The following is a 24,422-nucleotide window of genomic DNA, read 5'->3' as shown; positions in this document are numbered from 1 at the left end:
AATTTCTTATCTTTTATTAAATTCAGTGTCCTCTTCTATAAAATAGAAATAGTAATGCCTACTACCTATGGTTATTGTGAGAATTATTTATCTAATAAATATATTCTGAGCACCTGCTATGCCCAGGAATTGTCCAGTATACAAAGAGATTCCCTACTCCCATGGAATCTTAGGATTTAATTAAAGGAAAGAGACAATAAATATATTTTTTAAAGCAGTGAATAAAAATAGTGTGATATGACAGAGAGTCACTGGTCAATTTTGAGTTGGGTCATCAGGGAGGACCTCTCTGAGGAGGGGACATTTGAGTCAACATCCAAATGACAAGAAGGATTCAACCACACAAAAAGTAAGGGAGGATAAACATTTCAGGCAAATGAAACAGTTAATAGAGAGGCCCAAGACTAGGATGAGCCCAATATGTCTAAAGAAGAGAGAATGTATGTCTCAGGATTAGTGTGTGAAGAGGGGAATATTATTAGACAAAATCTGAGAGGAGGTTTAGTAAACTGAGGTAAGTAATTTGGATTACTCTAAGTAGAATGGAAAGCTGTTGAAATGATGTTTTTAGTTTTATTTACTGTAAATCTCATTGGTGGATGTGTGAAGGCTCACGCATTGGATTTAAATAGTTGTTTTTGTTTTCTTCATCTAGTATTCCATTCCTCATCTTAATATCATCTTCAGTTCCTTTTGGGAAATCATCTCTTCCTTGGTGGGTGTCGCTGAGTGAGCCCTGACCTTCCCCCAACCCAGGGCACGTCCTGAGGAAAACTGAGCATATGTTCCCTTCTGCAATTTGAATATGAAGCAGATTGACAATGAAATTGAAAATGTTTGGTGTCTGTTCATACTGAATGTACACTCTCTGTAATTTATACTTTCTTGCACTATCTCCTCCCTATTTCAAAATCTGCTTCTCGATCCTTCCCATAGAGTTTGATAAGCTCCTAATAGATTTCCAACACATTCTCTTTAACCAGTGACAGTTTCAGTTGCTTGCAACCAAAGCCCTAACTAATGGGGTACATAAAGTCCCTGGCATATAGTAGGCCCTCAGTAACTGTTATGATTTATGATAGAACTGAACTTGAACTCAGGCTTCCTGACTTTCAATCTTCATCCAACTGGCTTCTGTCTGTCTTTCAGGTAGTTTCTGCTTGGCTTTCAGCAGTTTGTTTTGTTGGCATATAACATATTAGAACTTTGGGGCTGAATTTTATCTCTGTAGCTTACTGTGGCAACATATTTGCTAAATGTTTCACTTCTTAAGCAAATCTCAAGCTTCTTGATTCTTAAATTTCAGTAGGCAAATTTGTTTGGGTATTTTCTCAGGACAGATATAAACAAACACATGGAATAGCTCACGTTCAACTCTTCGTTAAGCCTTTCTTTAATCAAAGTGAGTGTTTTAATTTGAGTGGGAGAAGGATGTGAATGAGTGCAAATGCATGAATTTTTTATTATTAAAATTGTTTTTAAGTAACAAAAATGAAAGCAACCTAAACTCCTTCATCCTAAGAAATGTGATTAAATGAGCTGTACTTTATGCCATCAATTGCCAGCTGCAAGACAAAGTGCATCTCATTATTGACGCAGATCATACTATAATGCGGTACCATAAGAATCTGTTACTTGAAGCTAGCTAAAAGTGCTCCCTGAGTTTCAACGTCCTGCCACGATGAAATGGGGCTTTTTAACAAGAAAGGAACAGAAAGGGAACAGATGTGTGAAGGACTTGGCAGGTAAACAAACCCCATTCTCAGTCTGGATTGAGAATCCTCTGTTGAATTGAATCTTTGAGAAGAGATCTTTTGAAGGAAATGAAGCTGCCATTCACAGAGAGAGTGATCTGGCTCTCCTCATAATCTATGCAATATAGTGCTGCCTCTTGCTTTTCCATCTCTGTGCCCTGTGCCAAAGTTACCTTGCCCAACCAGATACCTTCTAGAACACGTTGGTAAAGCCAACACTGAAAGGTATCTGGTTACTCAATTCCCAAATCCAATGCTGTATGACTTCATTCCTCCAGGGTCCAAGGGCAGTATAGGCATCTGGAAAAGGAAATGTAATTGCTAAAATTGTTTCCAATTATATGTGCTCACTCCAGCTCCGCTCACAACATGTGTGGTTGCACAGGTGTCTCATTAATGCTTAAATATAGGGATTGACAGAAGCAATTATAGTTTCCCTTAGACTTGTAGGAATCCTTCAGTTCACCGCTGGAGTATTGGACTGAAGCTGGGAGACCTGAATTCTACTTCTGGCTCTCATACTAATGAGATATGTAACCTCAAGCACATGACTTAATCCCACTACCTTCTTCTTTAAAATGATGGGAATAGGTTATGTGACCTTTGAGAATGATTGTAATTAGGTTTCCAGTCCAAAACTGGAGCAATTGATATGTGAAGGAATTTTTCCTGGGTAAAAGAAATATATTTCGCCCACTAAAATACTGACATATTTGGAGCTCCACAGAAGCAATGTTTGAAGTCAGAAAACTGATTTGAAATCAGGAAACATTCAGGAAAATATTTGAAATCAGGAAAGTCTCAGAAAATTAGGGACATAGTCTCACCATATTAAGAAGGCCGGCCTCTGGTTCTAGCATCTTGAGATCCAAGGGGACTCAGTGAGCCACCGGTATTTTTTTCCTTTTCTTTTTAAAATCAGTTTTATTGCCATAGTATAATTTACACACAGTAAAATTCATTCCTTCGGGAGTTCAGTTATATGAATTTTGACAAATGCATATAGTAATTTAACCACATCACAAGAAAAATATAAAGTGTTTCTCTTACTTCAAAAAGTTGCCTCGAGCTTCTTTGTAGTCAGTCCCTTTCTCTCATCCTCAGTGGATGGAAATCACTGATCTTTTTCCATCTCTATAGTTTTGTGATCATTAGGTGGAATCATGAAGTACACAGCATTCTCATTTAACATAGTAAATTTGAGATTCATCTGCGCTGCAAATATCAGTAGTTTACTTCCTTATATTACTGCATAGGGATTGTGGTGGGCAGAATAATGACCCCACTCTTATCCCCCATGGATGTCTACACCCTAATCCCTGGAACCTGTGAACAATTTGCCCTACTTGGCAGAGCAACTTTACAGGTAAGATTAAGATTACAAAGAGATGGAGAGATTTTCCTGGATTAAATGGGCAGAGTGCAATCTAATCATATAAATCCTTCAGAGGGGGAGAATCTTGGCTTTAGTAAAGAGGGAGATGAGATGGAAGAAGTTGGGGGGAGATTTGACGCATAAGAGGGACTCACCTGACAATTTCTGGCTTTGAAACTGAAGGAGAAGAGGACCACACGAGTCAGTGAAGATGGTTGGCCATCCCTATTACTTTTGAAATTCGTATGGAAGCCATAATTTTCCCACTACACATTGTGTTATATTAAGTTTGAATTCATCTGGATCTCTTGACTCTTGCTTTAAAAGTTTCTTCCCTGGGCGCCTGGGTGGCTCAGTTGGTTAAGCGACTGCCTTCGGCTCAGGTCATGATCCTGGAGTCCCGGGATCAAGTCCCGCATCAGGCTCCCTGCTCGGCAGGGAGTCTGCTTCTCCCTCTGACCCTCTTCCCTCTCGTGCTCTCTGTCTCTCATTCTCTCTCTCACAAATAAATAAAATCTTAAAAAAAAAAAAATTTTTTTAAGTTTCTTCCCTTTCTGTCTGCTGGGCAGTTATTAATTTCTAATGATTCCTAATAAACATAACAGGTAAGCTGTCACTCACTGTAAGGAATTTTAAATCATTAACTGAGGAAACAAACCTTTAAGTCAGCCCTTGATTCTAAGGCTACTCTTGCCATACCCTGACCATGTGAATATGGCAAGTGGCTGAACTTCTCTAAGCTTCAGTTTTTAATTCGTAAAAGGTGGAAAATAATACGGGTTGTTATGAGGATTAAATGGAATAATGTTTCTTAAACACCTGCTTGGAACAGTGCCTGGCCTGGAGAAAACATTCAAGAAGTGATGATTTTATTATTACCGCAATTTTTAAATACATGAACATTTCGGAGAGTATCTTTTTATGACCACGTATTTTCAAATTTTGGGATATCTTTTGTGGGTCGCACCTACTAATTAAATGCCACATGACCAATAATGCCAGGGAGAATCCCATCAGTAGGACAGCCAATCTTTTGCCCTTTGAAGCTAGTTATCTGAACAAATTATTTTGACTATAGTTTCAGAAAAGCAGGAACTATAGCTCCAGCCAAACAAATATCTTACTCTACTGCTGATTGTTGCAAATCTTATGACTTTGGCCATGCCATATCACCTCTTCAAACTTGGTAAAAGTAATCTCCAAGTTATTGAGAGACTTCTACCAGGACGAATACAGTCCACACTCGACAAACATTAATTTTCTCCTTCACAAAAGAAATTTGGAGATTAAACAACAGTATGATACATGTTCATGAATAAACCAATAATGTAAATAGGAGTTTGTGTACAACGTGGCGTTCATGCTCCGCACCAAACTTTTTTAAGTGCTCATTTGCGATGCAGAGTTCTGACTCAATTTATGGTGTCCAGAGAAATAAAGAAATTAAATTCCTTTCTTTGCCTCTCTTAGGTGTTTTTGAGGGTAGAAGTGCTTTGAATCTTTGTTGTTCCAATTGTGAGGCAAATTAGTCCAGTCGTAGCCTGGTATTAACTCAGTGAACCTTGAAAGGATGTGGGAATCCTGGTGGGATGAAGAGACAGTGACCTGTTTCAACTCGGTTGTTTCTCGTATGGCTGCGGCATATGCGTATTACTTGCTGATGATCTTTTGATGTGACTCGCTGCACAGATGTCAGAGAGAAGGACCAACCAAGCTACCTCTTTATCTCTTCCTGTTTTGATATGCTTAGTTCCAACAAAGTCTTGAGCTGGATTTGACTGGATTGCATTATTGAGCCTCTAAAAGTTAGGCCATAGTCTGTGTGGCAGACAAAAGTGTGACTTAAATTAGCAGACTGGGAGCCTTTGAAAGTTAGTAACTGCTAACACAGCTAGCTGTTCTTGTACTGTGTATGGATTAATACAATATTTCATCTCTACCATCAACCCACTTTCATGTGAACAAGGGCAGAAGAAGGGGGAGGAGGCACATAAGATAAGTGCCTGTTGAAAATACCTCGTTCACCAAAATCCTGGTTTTCAGAGTAATGAAATGGCAGTTCGATCCATTAAAATTTCAACCTTACAATATTCAAATTTCAAATTATGTTCATTAGAACTCTCATGGCTTATTTCAACCTTCTTTCACCTAGAACAGCCCCACTTTTAGCTATTTTACATATTCTACTGATAATGACAGTCTGAAAAATTTTCACTGATAAAGTTATGAAACATGTTTAACCTAAGCTAGAAACATTTTCCAGCTATTTTCATAAGGTTTGTATTTAAGTCATCTTAGGATGCTATTGTTTGACACAGATTAGAAAGGAATCCTCATCATCAAATAAAACTTTGCTTCTCGGTCTCCAAACTTGAGATACATAAGGTAAGCTCAATATAGAACGTGCATTCTTTCAAGATAATTATACCTTTCTCTCTGACAAATATACGTGTTAGAACTTAGATGGACGAAACGTGTAGTATGCTAACTACATGCCTCAAGAATAGCTGAGCTGACTCTTCAGAGTTCAGAATTTTACTGTGGCCTGCGTAACTTTTTGTTTTAATTGGAATACGTAAATACAATGAAAAAGGATATACTCTGAAATCTATTTTTCTAAAAACAATGGCATCTTCAACATAAGGTTATGAGGCATGGATGCTGTCACATAGGTGGAATAACATAATGCCTGGTACATAGTATATCCTCAATTTTTTTAAGATTTTATTTATTTATTTGAGAGAGAGAGAGTGAGCATGAGCAGGGGGGAGGGGCAGAGGAAGAAGGAGAAGCAGGCTCCCTGCAGGGAACCCAGGGAGCCTGGACACAGGGTTCTATCCCAGGACCCCAGGAGACTTAACCGACTGAGCCACCCAGGCACCCCAGTATGTGCCCACTTGATGTGAAAGAGTTTTGGCAATGAGTGGAAGCAAAGTAAGTAGGGAGCCTTCTGTATTCTTTGGATGGCTAGCAGGTAAGTGTAGCTAAGAGTCCCCATCCTAATTCTTACTAATCATTCAAGTGTCAGATTAAAATGTTTATCTGGAAGGTCTTCTTTGACTTCTCAGTATAAATTATACACCCTCCTCCACACTCTTATGTACTTAGTTTGTGTGTATTTTTTAACATCCTTGATCTCTTCTGTTTGGGTCATTATAGTACTAAACACATAGATAAGTGGTAAATGATAGAGCCTTTTTAGACTTTAAATTTCAGCCTGGCCCTGGGACCTGTGCCCTTAACCAATAAACTCTGCTGCATCTTCATGAATCCTATACCTTTATTATACCCTATATAAGGAATTATGTACTTTGAAGCTGATATGCATAGTTTTTACTCTAATAAAGATATGTAAAATAGAAGTTAGAGAAGGATGAAATAAAAAATATAAATAAAGTTCTGGAATTTTCTTGCTGGTCTCCAGTGGGCATTCTTGTGCACCCTGGGGAGTGACACACTCCTCTTGGATAATATTGGTGAAATGATCTAAACCACTAAATAATCCAACCAAACTTGCTAAGTCTCCCTCATTAAATTAACTATCTCATCTTCTTTTTATTAAATCTAGCGATTTGAATGCTGTGTTTTTAAGTGATAAAAATAGTTTACAGGGGCGCCTGGGTGGCTCAGATGGTTAAGCATCTGCCTTCGGCTCGGGTCATGATCCCAGGGTCCTGGGATCGAGTCCCACATCGGGCTCCCTGCTCCTTGGGAGCCTGCTTCTCCCTCTGCCTCTCTCTCTCTCTGTCTCTCATGAATAAATAAATAAAATCTTAAAAAAAAAATAGTTTACATTCCTTCAGAAAAAAAAAAGAACAAACAGCTGGTCATCTAGAAAGCTTCCAGAAATAAAGGACATACGACACAGGGAACAAGTGTAAGATGTAAATGTTTGTCCTCTGAAAAGTCACATTACATCAGACCAAGGGTATGTCTCTATTGATCTATGATTATGTTGCCACTCTTTGTTTTGGGGTTATTAGGATATTGTAAAGTATTCTGTTCCCCTAATATTTTTCTATATTTAATCTTTGCCACTGTTTTCCACTGAGGTTCATGAATTCAGATTTTTAATGGGACGTAACATGACACAGTCAAAGAGCAATGGATTGGAGAACTTGATTTTGTAATGGTCATTAAGAAAGCCCAGCTCACACAAATTGCCTTGGGGAAACCATCTTATCTTTTTGGATGCTAACTTCTTTAACTGTAAAATAAGCTCAGTGCCTTGAACATAGAAGGCCCTCGGTTATTTCTTGAAAAGGGAACAGGAGAGAGTTAGGGGGAGGAATTAGAGTATATGATTAGGTTTCTTGGCTGCTTTAAAATTCATTGGCTCTCTGATTTCTGAACTTTGTGTTGAATTTAAAATTGGAAGATTTGGGTTTTAGTGATCAACTTTTTGATCACCATAACCATGGATCCAGCTGCATTCAAGTGTAGAATTCCATGCTACAATCATATTACAGGACTTAACAAGATTAAAAGTCAGTTCTCACTGGTCACAAGGTTTGAAGTTCACAAGGTTTGAAGCACCTGAGTCTGTCCATCCACATTTAAGGTCTTCTTCAAACAAGAACGGTTCACATGCATGCGCAAATCTCACATGCATGTGCAAATCAGGCTGACTGATCATGTGGATAGGACTTCTGGTTAATATTCATTGGTACTCGTACATTCTCCTGGTTCTCAATTTACATTAGGGAAAGCATTTATTACTTGACACTGATTTCATTTAAAAGCTTGAGCTTGAGAAGCAACTTTCTTCAAAAGAGAATTGGAGATAAAAAATGTTTGAAGGCATTTCTGAGAGCTTGCAGCCTCTCTGCCCAACAGTCTAAGAGTGGGCTGCCTTAAAGAGGATGATGACAATGATTGACAGATTTCAATTTCTTCTCATCTTTACATGTGCAACTTCAGGATTTTGAATCATCCCTTAAAAATGGATATTGTAACTATTTCCAAAATATAATGAACCCCTTAAATTGAAGCTTAGCAAAGCTTCCTTTACAAAATATCATCTACTATCTTTTTGACTGAATTATTCTTCCACAGAGTATCAGAATCCTTAGAGTGGGCTTTTTGGGTCTTTCCAAACTTGTACCAAAGATTTTAAATCTGTAAACAGAATCCCAGAGTCCCCCTTGTTAAATATATCCCTGACTATTTTGTGTGTGAAAAGCATCCTCTTGAAATGATTCAATTTCCTAGTTTAGTAGTTAGGCTTCCAGATATAATTATGTATTAGCCAAGGATGTGAAGCCTCTCACTTGTAATTATGTGGTCTCGTTAGGAAACTGGCTGTGCAAAGGAAATCAGTGATTAAACTTTCATTCAGCATAGTTTCTTCATCAGTCCTTGGAACAGGTGTCAGGATTATTCTCTGTTGGTATTTTGCTTGGTACCTGGACTATTAATCAGTTTGTATGAAAAGTTGGGGTGATATATTGTCTCTGCCTTAAATCCTTTATATTTTGTGGGTTGTCATGGCATTTAAGGTAATAGATAACTCCCTCTGGGTCATTAAAAGCAAGAAGGTCAGGCTTTCCTTTTTTCCTGACACAGCAGAGCTCTGATTAAATGTAAAGGCACAAGGTGATTTCTTCCATTGTGAAATCTCCTATAGGATGAGTGTAATGTAAGCGATGATTTCAAATGGAAACAGCAACTGCAGTAAGCCTTTGGCAAGTTTATTTTGCATTAACCCATGCTGATAAAACTGTTAAAGTTTTCTCAGACCAATGGTAATTATACTCTGTTTTGTGTAAAGGCAGAAATACATTTTTGGTAGAGGGAGAGGGACTTATTTGAACCCAACCTAATGATTTTGTAAATACTATCAAGTCCCTTAATCAGAATAAAGCATTATAATAGTACACAGTACTGTGCATGTTAATAAGTTTATCTCTGTGATCCTCCTACTCAGCTACTTTGCAAGTTTACCATTAATCTCAAAATCTCATTCCTAATCATCCACTTTAATTTTTTAAATTTGAAAGTGTTTTTTTTCTCCTCAAAATTTCAGTCATTGTTTCCACTAATCATTTCTCCATTCCCTTGGGCCATCCTCTCTTCTCTCTCCCCTGACTTCCTTCCCTCCTTCTCATCTTTGTTTACATGATTCACAATTTAAAAATAAAAAATTTAGCAAATCTGTTAAGAGCCCTATGTCACAGTTTTCTTTCAAAGTCTGCAAGAGGAGATGGCTAAGCTGGCCAAAAAACATTCTTTCTTGGTAAAGATATGTTTAAAGTAAAAAGATTGATTATGTAATCATTGGCTATCTGGATACAAGAAAAAAGAATATTTAGCTAAAGAGCATTAGATACCTGATTAACAGCTATTGAGTGGCATCTTAGTCTTAGAAGAGGCCTTCCTATTGTTCAAGTTTATTAGGAATTTCTTCAGCATCTCATCGGGCTTGTAAATTTCTTCCTAGAAGAAAGATGAGAGTTTCTCTGCTCAAGGAAATTGTGTTCCCAACCACATTTGGGACAGTTTTTCTTTGTCAGTTACTACAGATAGAGGATTTACTTCAAAGAGATCATCAGATATAACTTTATACTTATATCCCATCTGTGTTTTTAAATCAGTTTTATTGAAGTATTATTTACATATAAACACTGTGCATATTTAAAGTGTACATTTTTTGTTTGTTTTGATGCATGTTTACACTCATGAAACCATCATTACAGTCAAGATATGAACATATCAATCACCCTCAAAAGTTTTCTTGTATGTCTTTTTAATTTCTCCTTCCTGCTCCCTCTCCCCATCACCAGGCAAACACTTAAGTGCTTCCTGTAACTGTAATTAATTTGAATTTTTATTTCCTAGAAATTTATAGAAATGGATGTAGAGTTTGTACTCTTTTTTTAGGGTGGAAGAATCTGGCATCTTTCATGTAGCATAATTATTTTGTGAATCATTAATGTGTTATGTATAACAAGAAGGACAGTTCCTTTTTAATACAGAGTAGAATTTCATTATATGGATATAATACTATTTATTCATTCACTTATTGATGGACATCTAAGTAGTTTCCAGCTGTTGTCTAATACAAAAAAAAAAACTGTTCTTAACAGATGTATATAAATCTTTGTATGGACATATGTTTCATTTCTTGTGAATAAAGACCTAGAAGTTGAATGACTAGATCATAGAGTTGGTGTATGTTAAAATTCTCAAGAAACTTCAAACTACTTTCCACCAGTTGCCAGATGCTGGAGGGTGAGAGAAATAGGAAGAGATTGGTAAAAGGGTATAAACTTTCAGTTATAAGATGAGTAAGATCTGAGGATGTAATGTATAACATGGCGATTATAGTTGATAACACTGTATTGTATAATTGGAATTTGCTAAGAAAGTAGAACTTAAGTGTTCTCACTAACTCCCTCCTCCCCAAAGAAATATGTGAGGTGGTAGCTGGTGTTAACTAACTTAGTATGGAAAATCCTTTCAAAATATATATGCATATCAAATCATCACACTGTATACTTTAAATATCTTACAGTTCTGTCAATGATACCTCAACAGAGCTGTAAAAAAAAGAAAAGAAAAGAAAAGAACAAAACTATTGTACCATTTATAGTCCCATCAGCATTGTATGAGTTTGGGTTTCTCCATATCCTTGCCAATACTTGATGTGGATGGCCAGTCTTTTTAATTTTAGGTAATCTAACAGGTGTATAGTAGTATCTCATGGTGGTTTTTATTTGCCTTTACCCAAGGACTTTACCTAAGGACATTTTGGTGATGTTGAGCATCATTTAATGTATTGGTTTGTCATCCATATAACTTCTTTGGTGAATGTCAATTCAAATCTTTTTTCCATTTCTTTCTTTTTTTTTTTTTTTGGTTGAGTTTTTTGTTTTCTTATGATTGAGTTTTGAGTTCTTTATATAGTCTAGATATAAGTTCTTTATATAATTTGTAAATATTTCCTCCAGCTTATGAGGTTTTTTTTTTCATTCTCTTAACAAAGCAGAAAGTTTTGAATTTTGAATAATCTAATTTATTGATTTTTTTTATGATTATGTTTTTGGTGTAATATCTAAGAAATCTTTACCTAACCCAAAGACATAAAGATTTTCTCCTATGTTTTCTTCAAGAGGCTTTCTAGTTTTTTCTAGTTCTAGGACTATGATCCTTGAATGAATTTTTCTGTATTATATAGTATGAGGTAGGAATTAAAATTATTTTCCTTCTCTCTTTGTGTTTGTGTGTGTGTGTGTGCATGCATGCACACACGTACAGATATCTAGTTGTTCTAGAGCCAACTGTTGAAAAGACTATCCTTTCTTCACGGAATTGTCTTTGTACCTTTGTTGAAAACCAATTATCCATCTATATGTGGGTGTATTTCTAGACTCTATTTTGTCCTATTTATTTAGTTGTCTGTTTTTCCACTGAATCACACTTGATAACATGATAAATGTAGCTTTTTAATAGTCTTGCAATAAGGTATAATTTGCCCTTCAACTTCATTTTTAATTTTAAAGGTTTCTTGGGGGGAGCAGAGGTTATTCTAGGCTCTTTGCATTTTCATACAAATTTTAGAATCAGTTTGTATTTTTAAAAAGATCTTATTTATTCATTTGAGAGAGAAAGAGAGCATGAGCAGGGGGAAAGGACAGAGGGAGAAGCAGACTCCCCACTGAGTAGGGAGCCCAACATGGGGCTTGATCCCAGGACCGTGACCTAGCCAAAGGCAGACGCTTAACAGACTGAGCCACACGGGTGCTCCTAGAATCAGTTTGTAATTTCTATTAAAAATATCCCACTGAAGCTCTGATAGTATTAAAGGATAGATTAATTGGGGGGAAATTGATATCCTAACAGTAATGAGCTTTCCAATTCAAAAACACAGTATATCTCTACATTTATATAGGTCTTTTTTAATTTCTGTCAGCAGTGTTTTGTAGTTTTCAGTGTACAGGTCTTGCAAATATTTTGTGCTAGATTTATCTCCATGTATTTAATGTAATTTTATGCTATTGTAAATGGTACTGAAGTTTTTTGTAAATTTCAAATGCCTAATGTTTTGTTGCTAGAATATGGAATTACAGTTAATGTTTGCATGTAATTCATGTATTGTGCAACTTTGTTAAACACACACATTAATCAGTCCTAGTACTTTTTGTGTGGATTTCAGTGGATTTTCCACGTAGAAAATCATATTATCTGTATATAAAGACAGTTTACCTCTTCCTTTTCAATTTGGATGCTGTTTATTTATTGCCTTATTGAGCTGAGTAGGATTTGCATTACAACGTTGGATAGCAATTGTGGGAATTAACATCCTTATGTTTTCCTGACCTTAGGGGGAAATCATCTTTCACCATTAAGTATGATATTATCTGTCCTTTGTAGTGTCTTGTATTAGTTGATGAAATTACCACCTATACCCTGTTTGCTCAAAGTTCCTTTTGGTCAGGAAAAGTTGTTGGATTTTGTCAAACGCTTATTCTGTGTCTACTAAAATGATTGATCATATGATTTCTCTTTAGTTTGTACGTATGGTTAATATGGTTGCATTGATTGTTTTCCAAATGTTAAACCAGTCTTTTTCCCCCAGATTTATTGATATACTACTGACATGTAGCATTGTGTACGGTTAAGGTGTATAGTGTGTTGATTTGATACACTTATGTATATTGCAAAATGATTACCACTGTATTGCTAGCTAATACCTCCATCACATCACGTTTTCTTTTTTGTGATGAAAACACTGAAGATTTGCTCTCTTAACAACTTTCAAGTATATTATACCATATTATAACCATTATACCATTACTAACCATAATCACAATGTTGTGTATTAGATCCCCAGAACTTATTCATCTGGAATAAGTTCATAAGTGGAAATTTATACCCTCGACCGACATCTCATTATGTTTCCTAACCTCCAGTCTCTGGTAACTACTATACTATGAGTTTGGCTTTTTAAGAGTCTAAATATAATCATATTTGGAGTCCAAATATATCATATAGTGTTTATCTTTCTCTGTCTTACTTATATCACTTAGCATAAGGACCTCAAGGTCCATTCATGGTGTGGCAAATGACAAGAACCCTTCTTTCTCATGGCTGCATCTGTGTGTGTGTGTGTGAAGCACATCACTTCTAATTTAATGTGTCTATATTGTAAAGTTGTATCCACCCAAAATGAAGAAAACTTTTAGATTTCTTTAAAAAAAAAAAAGGAAGAGAGTTTTATTGGAATTGGGATACACAATCTTCACAAAAAGAGAGTGCTCTGGAGAAGGAATGTTTAATACAGAGTAATATATGTTTTCTGTTACATCAGGAGTTATCGGGGCAACTGGGTGGCTCAGTCGTTAAGCATCTGCCTTCCACTCAGGTCATGATCCCAGGGTCCTGGGATCGAGCCCGGCTCAGGTCATGATCCCAGGGTCCCGGGATCGAGTCCCACATAGGGCTCCCTGCTCCGTGGGAAGCCTGCTTCTCCTTCTCCCACTCCCCCGCTTGTGTTCCCTCTCTCGCTGTGTCTCTCTCTGTCAAATAAATAAATAAAATCTTAAAAAAAAAAAAGAGTTATGAATCATGACAAAGGACATTCCAGATCATTACAAGCTTTATCTTGTGCTTTTAGAATGTGCAATGGAACTTTGGGAGATTTTTACTCTTTAGCTTCAAATGTTTCTTTTAAGTTACTTGTTAACTAAGCAGATGTACAGTGTGGGCTCACTGTAGAAGTAGAGCCAATGCTTTGAAGTTTGGTTAAGTTATTCTGACCTTGGTAGAAATTGAAGTATGGTTTCACGGGGAGCTCAGGAGAGGGGCCCTCAAACATTAAAAGTTGAGAATGTCTTTTATCAGTTGTTTAGCTATCCCATTATATCTGGAAGTCATTTTCTATATTCTCCTTAAAAACATTGATAAGTAGCACAATTAAGGCATTTGCTAAAATATCTGATTTGCAACTTACTTTATAGACTTCCCATTTTATTGGTAATTTTACTACATGCATCATAACTTCAGCCACAGTTTCTCTATTTAAATTTTCTTTTTCCTGCTTTCCTCTCTTTTTTGCTATTCTCTTTGATATACTCCATGTTACTTTGAGTCAGTCTCCTAGGTGGGTCCTAGTAGACTTTCTATCAATCTGAAAAGCAAATTTATGTATCAGTCAGAATTTTTAGTTGAAAGTACTGGAAAATGACTCTGGCTCTCTTAAGCAGAAAAAGAATTTAGCAGGAGATTCAAAACTCACAAAATAGCATAGGGAAAGGAACAAGAAAGCTTGGGTGGCTAGGTGCTGGGAAAATACATAAGGTCACACTGCAGGAAAACCTAGTGCTTTAGTCACCACTGGTATGAGTCTGACCTTAAAATACACACACACACACACACACATAGATTTTTTTAATCTTCGTGTCATTCTCTCAAACATCCATGTTGAGGGCAGATTGGTTGAGTTTAGGTCACTTCCAAGCCCCCCTCATTCCCCCAGGATTGAGGGGAAAGGATTTCTCTTTTCTCTAAGATTATTCTTATGTTAATAATGCAACATGCAATAATAATGCAATAATTCAAGGTCCATCCTGCTTTCCTAATAAAAGTCAGAAAGCTCATAGGAAGAGGAATGTGTTGGTTTCTGGACAGCTGAAAACAAAAACAAAGCAAAACAAAACATTATACTGTCTCTCTTGTATTTTATCTCTAGGTATCTGATGTTGGGATAAAGTAGAATGTAGTAGTTAGAGAAGAGCAGGCATTAGCAATAGAAAAGAGAGGGGTGCCTGGGTGGCTCAGTCAGTTAAACTGGATGGTCCAACTCTTGATTTTGGCTCAGGTCGTGATCTTAAGGTCACATCGCATCACTGGGCTCTGCACTCAGGCAGGGAGTCTGCTTGAGATCCCCTCTCTCCCTCTCCCTTTGGTCCTCCCCCACTTGCACTCTTGCACATGCACCCACGCTCCCTCTCTCTCTCTCTCAAAAAAAAAAAAAAATTTAAAGAAGAAATGGTTGACCTGGATTTATTCCTGGAAAAAAGCAAATTGATAGGCAAACAACATACAGACCATTTATTTATATCAAAAAAAATCATGGCCTATTCAACCAAAAAACCAGTCTCCCTTTTTAGCTTTTTGGCCTCCTGTCGACCACTCACCCTCTCTGACTTTAGTTCTCAGTCGCCAAGTGGGAATGATAATGTCTGTGTCCCAGGTTTGTTGTGAAGATGAAATGAGAACATGTGTGTAGAGCACTCACCACAGCACACTAATTCACAGTGGTTACTTGTCAAATACTTGTTATTTTCTTATCCTTCTCTCTAGAAAACTCTCCAAGTCCTGACAAACTCTACCACCGCCACGTCTCTAAAGGGGGCTGCAAATCTCACGGATGCTGACTGTGTCCATGAGGACGTGTAATTGCTGTCAGGTTTATGCTGTGTGTGGCCCTGTTATTGATCGTGTACAGAGACATAAGTTTTTTCTTCATGAAATGGAAGTCGTTGATGAGATCACCAAACCCCCTTCATTTCTTGTTTCCCATTCTAGGTACAGTGCCTTCTTACACCAGAGAGAACTTGATTCCTCCTCATAATGGCTTCTCTCTATTCTTAGGGAGTCTCTTTGGTGTTGAAAACAATAAAGCTATATTAAATAAAAAGAATGGTGAAGATCATGTGTATATTGAATGTTAAAATAAGTTCTTAAATAGTTGAAGGAAAAATATTGATCATTAAAAGAGATTTATCAATTTATGCAATTCATGGAAGAATAGCTTTTCTAAAATAGGCTAATTTATTTGAAATTAAAAAAGAAATAAGTTATAAATTAAAAGTTATGGGAACGTAATGAGAAATGTCAAAAATAGGTTTTGTTCTAGGAGAGTGGTTCTTAAACAGTGGTATGTGTAAGTGTAATCTAGGGAATTGTCATCTGCAGAATTCCCAATCTTACTCCAAAAATAGGGATTTATTAATTCTGGGGTGGAGCCCAGAATCCACACTCTTAAACATATTCATTGGTGATTTTGATGAACTGGTTTTAGAGGGCTTTTCTCCATCCCTCTAGAAAGACTTTGGGGAGAAGTTTTTACCTACCATGGATTTTACCAAAATAGCAGTGGATGGTGACCAATGGTTGTAAAGCAGGATCTCAAACCAGTGGCCAAGGACCAAAACCAGTTCACAAATGTGTTCTGCCTGACAAAAATAGTTTTTAAAATGTTGTCTGTAATGCCCTTAGGCTAAGTTTGCTTCCTTCAGTTCACTGTTGACTAGCTCATTGGCTTCTGGTTGTAGTTCGCATGTAAGGGATACACCTGACCCTGAGACACTTGTTTGTGAGCCCTGAAAATTTAAAGAATCACTCTTTAAACCAGAGAAAACTCAGAGTGAGGTATTTGGGAACTTCCAAGGGATGATGAAATATGCTTTGTAAATTTTAATTTGATGAGGCCTGCCAAGCTAGGGTCACATTATGAACTCTTTTTCGCCTCAGGTATGACATATTCTGAAGTCAATGCAGATTGGGTCCCTGCCCCTCTTCTTTGTCCACTCTGCCAGACTATGAGTAATACCCGGGCAGGAACTAAGTCTTTGTACTTGCCTTGTGCTCAGAGCCCCGCATATTATACAGAATGCAATGGATACTTAAATATTTGTTGAAATGCAAAGGCAGTAAGGAAGGAAAAGAAGAGAGAGTGGAAGGAAGGATGGGAAGAGGTAAGGAAGAGAAGAAGATAATGGGGAAAGGAAGAAAAGGAGGAAAGATGAAAAAAAGGAACAAAGAATGGAAAACACAGGAGAGAGGGAAAAGTAGAGACAAGTGTCATCTGTAGAAAATTTAGAAATGTGACTAATTCGATCCCTTATTTTAGGAAAATACAAACAGGAATATGGATTACTTGAATGTCAGAGTTTATAGATCATAATCAAATTCAGAATTAGGTATCTTTGAGCAAAGATAGCAACAAAGAGAATTGTCATGTGTTAGCATCAGCCACTGTATTCTCAGATATTGATAGAATTGCCCTAAATTTTGTTTTTTCTTACCCAAAGGGCTTCCTGCCTGCCAGGTTTCCAAAGTAAAAATATTAAATGAGTATCTTGGAAGATTATTTTAAGTTTGTAATTACTCATAATGTAGCTAAACGTACCAAATGTGCTATCCACAAAACGCCAATGTGCTATTTATATTTTAATCTAATCATAGTCTTTGTCACAATCTATCATCACAGTCTTCTCCTTGTGTCTGTATTTTTTTCATTGGGAAAAAAATGGCTTGAAAGAGGGAGAGAAAGTTGTCATCTGTTGCTTTCAGAGAATTTAACTCATTTAAAATTGAGTACGCAGAAATCCTGTTATTTTGTTTGTTGACTTTTGGTATCTTCTTTCTAAAATAAAACCTACTCAAGGCATGGTTATTTAAAATCCAAGTGAATTGGAAATCTATAATGTTGTTTAGACACCATGCTGAGTAAGCTGGGTGAGAGAGTGGTGTATTAGAAATACAGGTGCATCATGGGTTTATGTACTCATCCAGATCCTACTGTGATCCTAATGACCTCTGGTATGTCACTTCATTTCCCTGAGACTCAGATTTTCATTTGTATATTGAGCAAATCTCTCAAACTCAATTTCTAAGGATGTGGAATTGACACTACAGCACTATCAATGAACTGTATCTCCACTCCATTTTTCAAAGGCTCTATGTCTTTGGACAATAACTTAAACTCTCTGGTTCTTTTTTTAATCACCTTAAAGTGGACATGATTATAATACTTTGCATGGTTTTTGAGAAATGAGAAACTGTACATAAGACAGCAACAGGCATATACCTTTTTGTTGATAACCCCCACCCGCTGGGAAATAATCTGTGACTTCTACATCTGACTAAATGAAGAAGAAGAATAAAATAATTTAGACACAATCATTTTGTAACTAAAAATGGTGGCACCTTCTCTTTCCCAATCTCACCTATAAAAGGGACCTATTTGAAATTTCTGAGGCAGAAAGCCTCACAACTTTGATCATTGATAACCTACTTATTCCTATATTCTTGATGATTATATCTTGAAGTTTGTGTGGGGAAAATGAGTAACCTAGATACAAAGCTTGCAAAATGCACTGAGCAGTCATTTCACAAATGCACTGAACTCACAAAGTGCTAAATGCACTTCCAGTTCTGCTGGCTACCCAGGGGATTGTGTAGCACAACTCCATGGGGAAGATGAAGCACGTCCCTGAGATAAAGTTTAAAGAACAATATGTCAACAAGGACAAGTCAATAGCCTATAAAATGAGTGCCTAAGTGCTGAGGGGATCCTTTGGAAAGCTTTCTTCAAAGCAGTAAGGTAAACTAAAAGGGTAGTGGTTAGTGTGCATAAAGGAAGACAAAGAAGACCAAAAGCCAATTACAAAGCACTTAAGGCCAGTTGACCAAGAAGCAAAAAAAAATAGGGTCTGTGAATGTTTGAATTTCTTCTACTATTTTCAAATTTTATTTTGGTCCTGTTTTGTTTTAAATTCATGCACAGCTGTGTTTTATCAACAGGTTCTGTATACCATGCCCCTACATAGAACCTCTCTGAACATTGTCAAAAATCCATTGATAAAATTTAAATCAACATTATTGAGGTATAATTTACATACAGTACGATGCGCTCATTCAAAGCTCATTTTTGAAAGAATACAAGTTTCTAAAAAAAAAAAGATAACAGCATTTATACTTATATTTTAAAAGGCTTGGTCTCAGAGCTCATTTTTGAAAGAATACAAGTTTCTAAAAAAAAAAAAAGATAACAGCATTTATATTTATATTTTAAAAGGCTTGGTCTCAGACAAATCATCCCAGTAATAAGCAGAGGCTCAAAAAACATAAGATGAGAAAATAGAAGAAAATTAAACTGTTTGGAAACCATATTGATTTTAGTAAAACTTACTTAATTTCCAGGAGTATTATTTAAAGCATTTTCTGTACCTTTTGTTTTCATGTTCTTATTTAACAGCATATTTAAAGAGAGAAGTGAAAAATTTATTTTAAGCATTTTTTTTTCATTCTGAATATTGGTCATAGAATAAAGTTTCAAACCAATGTCATGGTATTAGTAGTTCTCATGAATGCCTCATGGATTTCTTTTTGAGAAAAATACATGCATTTAATTTTATGTATTTTATGTATCTTCTTTGAGAAAACACATGGAATGGGTTATACAAAAATTGCATGAAGTAACTTGTTGTACAACAGGCCCCACCCCCACCTGTTAAAACACAAATCTGTGAACTGTGATGTAGATTGTACAGGATTGTATGTGATGCCCAGTACAAACACCTGGGGGCACTGACTCCATACTGGATGCCAGAAACATCAATGTACTAATTGGTTGGATTTTTCTGAACTATTTTGACAGTTAATTGGCTTATGGAAAAAAAAAAAAACTCAAAAAAATCACATCCAGTAAAAGCTTTGTATGAGTCAGCTGTATGAATCAGTCATTTTAGATTGCAGCTTTGCCTTTGGCCTGTAATGCTATACTCACTGACAAACTTCATAAAATCCCATGGTCCAGTCATCTAGGACTAGGATATAAAATAAGGCCAATTATTTTGATATGGTCTAATGTGGCTTCCTTTCTTTGTTACAAATATATGCCAACAAATCAGAATAGAATAGATAGTAATTTTTTTTTAGGGAAGAATGTGTGTCTTTTCATTTTCTATCTGGCACTAAACCTGGAACAACTGAGGTACTCAATTCAAAGCTGTGGAATGAATAAGTAAGTTAATGGATAAGTCAGTGATCAATAGTCAGTGGAAAACCATCAATACTGAAGAAAATACACACAACCCACCCCTTCAAAGAAGGGATCAATAGCATCATTTTGGTATAATGAAATAAAGCCCCTTTTCGAAAGCAAGTAGTCACAGTGATTTACTTATTTTTTACTCTTTTGTAGTAAGTTGCAGAACTCAAGTTGGAGAAGTCACACTAGGGCACAAACAGACAGGTGCTTCCAAAGCAGGTAGTAGCTTTTAAAATGTTTCCATTTCAAAGTCAGTGTGGGAGCTTGGAGATTATGTTTATAAACACTTCCCTGTCATTAGGTCCACCAGTGTATGACTTCTTTCAATATCCTGCATGACTGCCAAGAGACCAAAAAAGATTATGCTCATGAGAACAGATTTTTTTAAAAGGGAATTGATCCGATAATTTTTAGAGCATACATAAAGCAGCAAAGAAATAGACTGATTTTTGGCATGAAATAAAACATTTTACATCCATAAGTTGACCAAGGTTTTAGTTAGCAAATACCAGAGCTGGGATCAACACATTTAGAACATTCTGACCTTGAGGGGTGTGTGTGTGTCTGGCTGTGTTTGCTGGCGGGGCAGGGCTGCAGGGTCTGGGTGTATGGATATCTATGTGTGTGACTAATAGCATTGACATTCCTGTTCTGAACTGTAGAACGATCACTTATGATCGTTCACAGGCATACATGCCTCTCCTTTTAAGGACTGATTTTGAAGCATTGCATTTTAGTTGGAGGTATGCACTTGACTTCAACCTCTTGCCTCCTTACCATTTTTGCTGAAAAGGCGCAAGAGGGTATCTCACTCGTGTGCCTCTTAATGAAGTCTCCACATTGACGTCTGGGAATACATGAAGCTCTAATCACAGGTGCATGAGGATCTATCATTCTGTGGCTTATTAAAATCGGGTTTTGCACGTGTGTCCGTGAATCAGCAGCACATAATCATCCACATGAGTCCCCCCCTACAGACTTAGAATGACCTCTCAGCCATTTCTGTTGCACTATTTAGAAAACAGTAATAATTCTGGTTTTGTATGTGCATAACTAAATATGGTTACTGTAGCTAAGCAATCTAATAGTTACTTCTGGGAAGCCCAATAAGCTAGTCTGTTCATTAGTATCCTTCTAAGTTTCTGTTGAACAGAGTCATCTGTGTGGCAGGTATGAGTACAAATAGGAGTTGTTGATTGTGCTTTTTTTTTTTTCTCCTTGAATGGAGGTCAAACATGCTTATGAAGTTTAAGCAGCTTATTTCTTCATATGGACACAGATTGTGAAATATTAGGTATGTGGTAGATTGTCCTAAAATTTCTTCATCTAATTACTTTCCTGGGCTGTGGGCATTTCCTTTGTGCACACATTCTGCCTACAATGTGTTCATGTTGGTTACTGTTTTGTACTCTGTGTCTCCATATGGATAAAGGTGGCTGCTGAATTTGCAGCATCTCATATATGCCCCTCAAAGGCGTTTCTCACACACTAGCCTACAGACGTGATGCAAGTTTTTTACAGGGAATGTTGACACTGGCCAGAGTGTGAGAACTAACAAAGGAAACTATCTTTGATCTAAACCATCATGTGGATTTTTCTTTAGCTGCCAATGAGTTTGGTCCTGTTGAACCACATTGCTCAGTTACCCTGAGAGTATGATGGGTAGAGACAGAAAAATATTCTGGGTACTCCAAGTGGTCACCTACATGAAGGAGAAGGGGTACACACCATAAAATGTGTGAGTTTTAATATCAATAATGTTTATTTACACTGACAGCTTAAATAGATCAATAATACTGTTAAGAGGAGCATGCACTCAGCAAAAACACCTTTGTAGCACATAAAGTTCAGTCTTCTGGCTTTAATGTTTATCAGCATCTTGAGAGGCATTTATAGCCCCTCACATACTCCTTTATGATTCTCTTATTGATTAAGTAGTGATGCCTGCTGGACCTAGGACATGGTTCACTATTTTTCAATTAAAATGAAGAAATACCTTGTTTGTTGCAGGTTCGCTTCAAGCAATTGGCTTGTGGGACTTTGAGAGATGCTGCTGCCCATGACATGTTGGAATTACCATGATCAACTACCCAGTTTGGATTTCACCCAGTGGCCAGGAGCTTTGCATGGTAGACAGCAAGGGTTGGATTTTTAAAAAGAGTAAATCAGGTAAGATTTGAGGAAGACATCTGATCATTTATCACTTGCTATAAGGGCTTTCGTGTGTTGCCAAGATGTATTGAATAATGTATAGCTTTTCTATTTATTTTCTAAGTCCACTGAACAGGTTGTTCAAATGGTACTCCCTTGGATTTAGAAGAATGTATATAGTAATAATTGAGTTCATTTTTCCTCAAGAGGAGAGAGGAGTTATTTTAAGATACACATAAAGCAGACACAAGATAGTATGGATGCAGGTTAATGCAATAGCCAAAAATTGCAAGCTAAGGACATTTCCTCTTTAAGTAACTCCTCTGAACTATAATGGGATAAGCATTTGTACTTTTGAAGATGGTGTAGGGAAAGTGTTGCTGTTAAGTAGTTGTATTTTACATGATATAGAAATGTGTCAGTTAATAGTATATGATCTTATAAATATGCCTCGGGGTTACTCTTATTTAGAAGATAATACTGTTAGTCTGCCTTTTATTTCTTTGTATTTATCACTTAATTTCTGTTCCTCTAAGTTTTATTTAAAATGGTGACACAATGACATACTTCGTTATTACTGTGGCTCCTAGAATTTACAATGTTATACTTTTATTTAAGTATTCTTTTTGCTACTTTTCTCTATTTCATTTTGGAAACTCTTCTCCCTATTGCTCATAGTTTGGTCAGATCTTCTTAACTGTCTTCCTCTTCCATAACATAATTTGAAGTTGTTATCAACAAATACCTGGGAGAACAACAAATTATTCTTGGGCTCTGACTTAAAGACCATCAAAGCTTTTACAGCTTCTTGGAATTTTATGCACCCCAAAGCAAGATTTTCTTTAAGTTCAATTACAGAAACAGAAAACATAAGTAAACTTCATTAACTGAGAAAAAAAGGAGGGCGATTATTCTAAGTCACTTGAACTTTTTACAAATACAGCTTTCTTACTTTATGAAAATAAATGGAACTCAGTCAATAAATTATAGCCTAAGATAATTATTTGGATGTAAAAGAGAACTTCTCAAGTGATTGAGAATAATTGATTCTTTAAAGTTTGATAAATATCCCTCCCCAATCCCATAATAACTTATTTGTCTATAAGATGATATCAAGTGAGTACAAAACTCAAATAGACACAGATTTCAAATTTGTTAGAAGGAGTGTAGATCACCAGACTCGTGGCAGAAACCCTTATTGATGACCTGAGTTGTGGACGATTGTCCTGCTTAGTGGCAACGTGGGTTATCCATACTTAGAAGAATTCTGCTAGTATGTAAATAAAAGTGACATCAAAATGCAGGATGCATTTGGGGAATAAAGCTCAACTTATTTCCAGGCTTTGTAGCATTAAAATCAAGCAAATAATTAAAGCAAGAATGCTTCATGATAGACTTACATATTCTTAAATGTTTAAGTCTTAGTCTCTGAGTCCAAAATAAATTTCATCCTGATTGTGTGTACTTCTATATTTTCAACAAAATTGGGTTGTATGCTAAAACATCAGACTTAGAAGAAAAAAACAAAAAGGAGAAGGATAAAATTAAATCTATTTTGAAGGTAATCATGTGATAATGCAATTATTAGCACTTACTTATTTTATCACAAAGGAAGAGCTCTCCTCTACTGTGAGACCAGAATTTTTATTCTTTAGAGTACTTTATCTTTCTGAACTGTGTGTGTAGGTTATCAATATAGTAAAAGAATACAAGGGCTTTTGATCTGAGTATTATAAAGAAACATAATGTCTTTTCTCTTTGGACAGTCTTTTGAAGTAAATCCTGTTAATTAGGAGATACAGAGATAGTACATTCCACTGTCCTGTATAAAAACATATGATACAGAAGGGCTCCAAGAACATAAAAGACTTGACAGCGAATTCATGTATTTTCCCAGTTAAAGGTTAACTCTTTAAAAATGAACAGAAAATTTATACATTATAGCTTTATAGTTTATATTAGTTTTAAATTCATTTTTGTTCTCTAAGAAGGGCAGTTGCACTTTTTATAGCAATGCATGTTAGCTTCTCCATAAAGTTAAGTGCCAAAACTTCCAAATTCTGCTTCTCAAAAGTTTATAACAAAGCCATAAAAATTTGTACTGTTCCTAGCTTAAAAACAATTTTTCTTTCTTAAAGCATTTTAAAAGTAAAGGTTTGGGCGCCTGGATGGCTCAGTCGGTTAAGCGACTGCCTTCGGCTCAGGTCATGATCCTGGAGTCCCTGGATCCAGCCCCGCATCGGGCTCCCTGCTCGGCGGGAAGCCTGCTTCTCCCTCCCCCACTCCCCCTGCTTGTGTTCCCTCTCTCGCTGTGTCTCTCTCTGTCAAATAAATAAATAAAATCTTAAAAAAAAAAAAAAAG

At 36.4% G+C, this 24,422-nt stretch overlaps 1 long non-coding RNA gene across 1 annotated transcript in view; it reads left to right on the top strand.

Annotated features, from left to right (window-relative positions):
• Nucleotides 1-22,068, top strand: part of LOC135362734 (uncharacterized) — a 910,668-nt gene extending 888,600 nt beyond the window's left edge. Inside the window, exon 6 of the long non-coding RNA XR_010407811.1 lies at nucleotides 21,920-22,068. This is a non-coding gene — a long non-coding RNA (uncharacterized LOC135362734). The remainder of the gene's footprint in view (nucleotides 1-21,919) is intronic.
• The last annotated feature ends 2,354 nt before the right edge of the window (nucleotides 22,069-24,422 follow it).

Source organism: Mirounga angustirostris, unplaced genomic scaffold (genome assembly GCF_029215605.1).
Source record: "Mirounga angustirostris isolate CCGP_5_RB_7025 unplaced genomic scaffold, mMirAng1.0.hap1 SCAF_15, whole genome shotgun sequence".
Taxonomy (NCBI): Eukaryota; Metazoa; Chordata; class Mammalia; order Carnivora; family Phocidae; genus Mirounga; species Mirounga angustirostris.
Note: the sequence above shows the minus strand (reverse complement) of the source record. Positions and strands in the feature narration are given on the sequence as shown.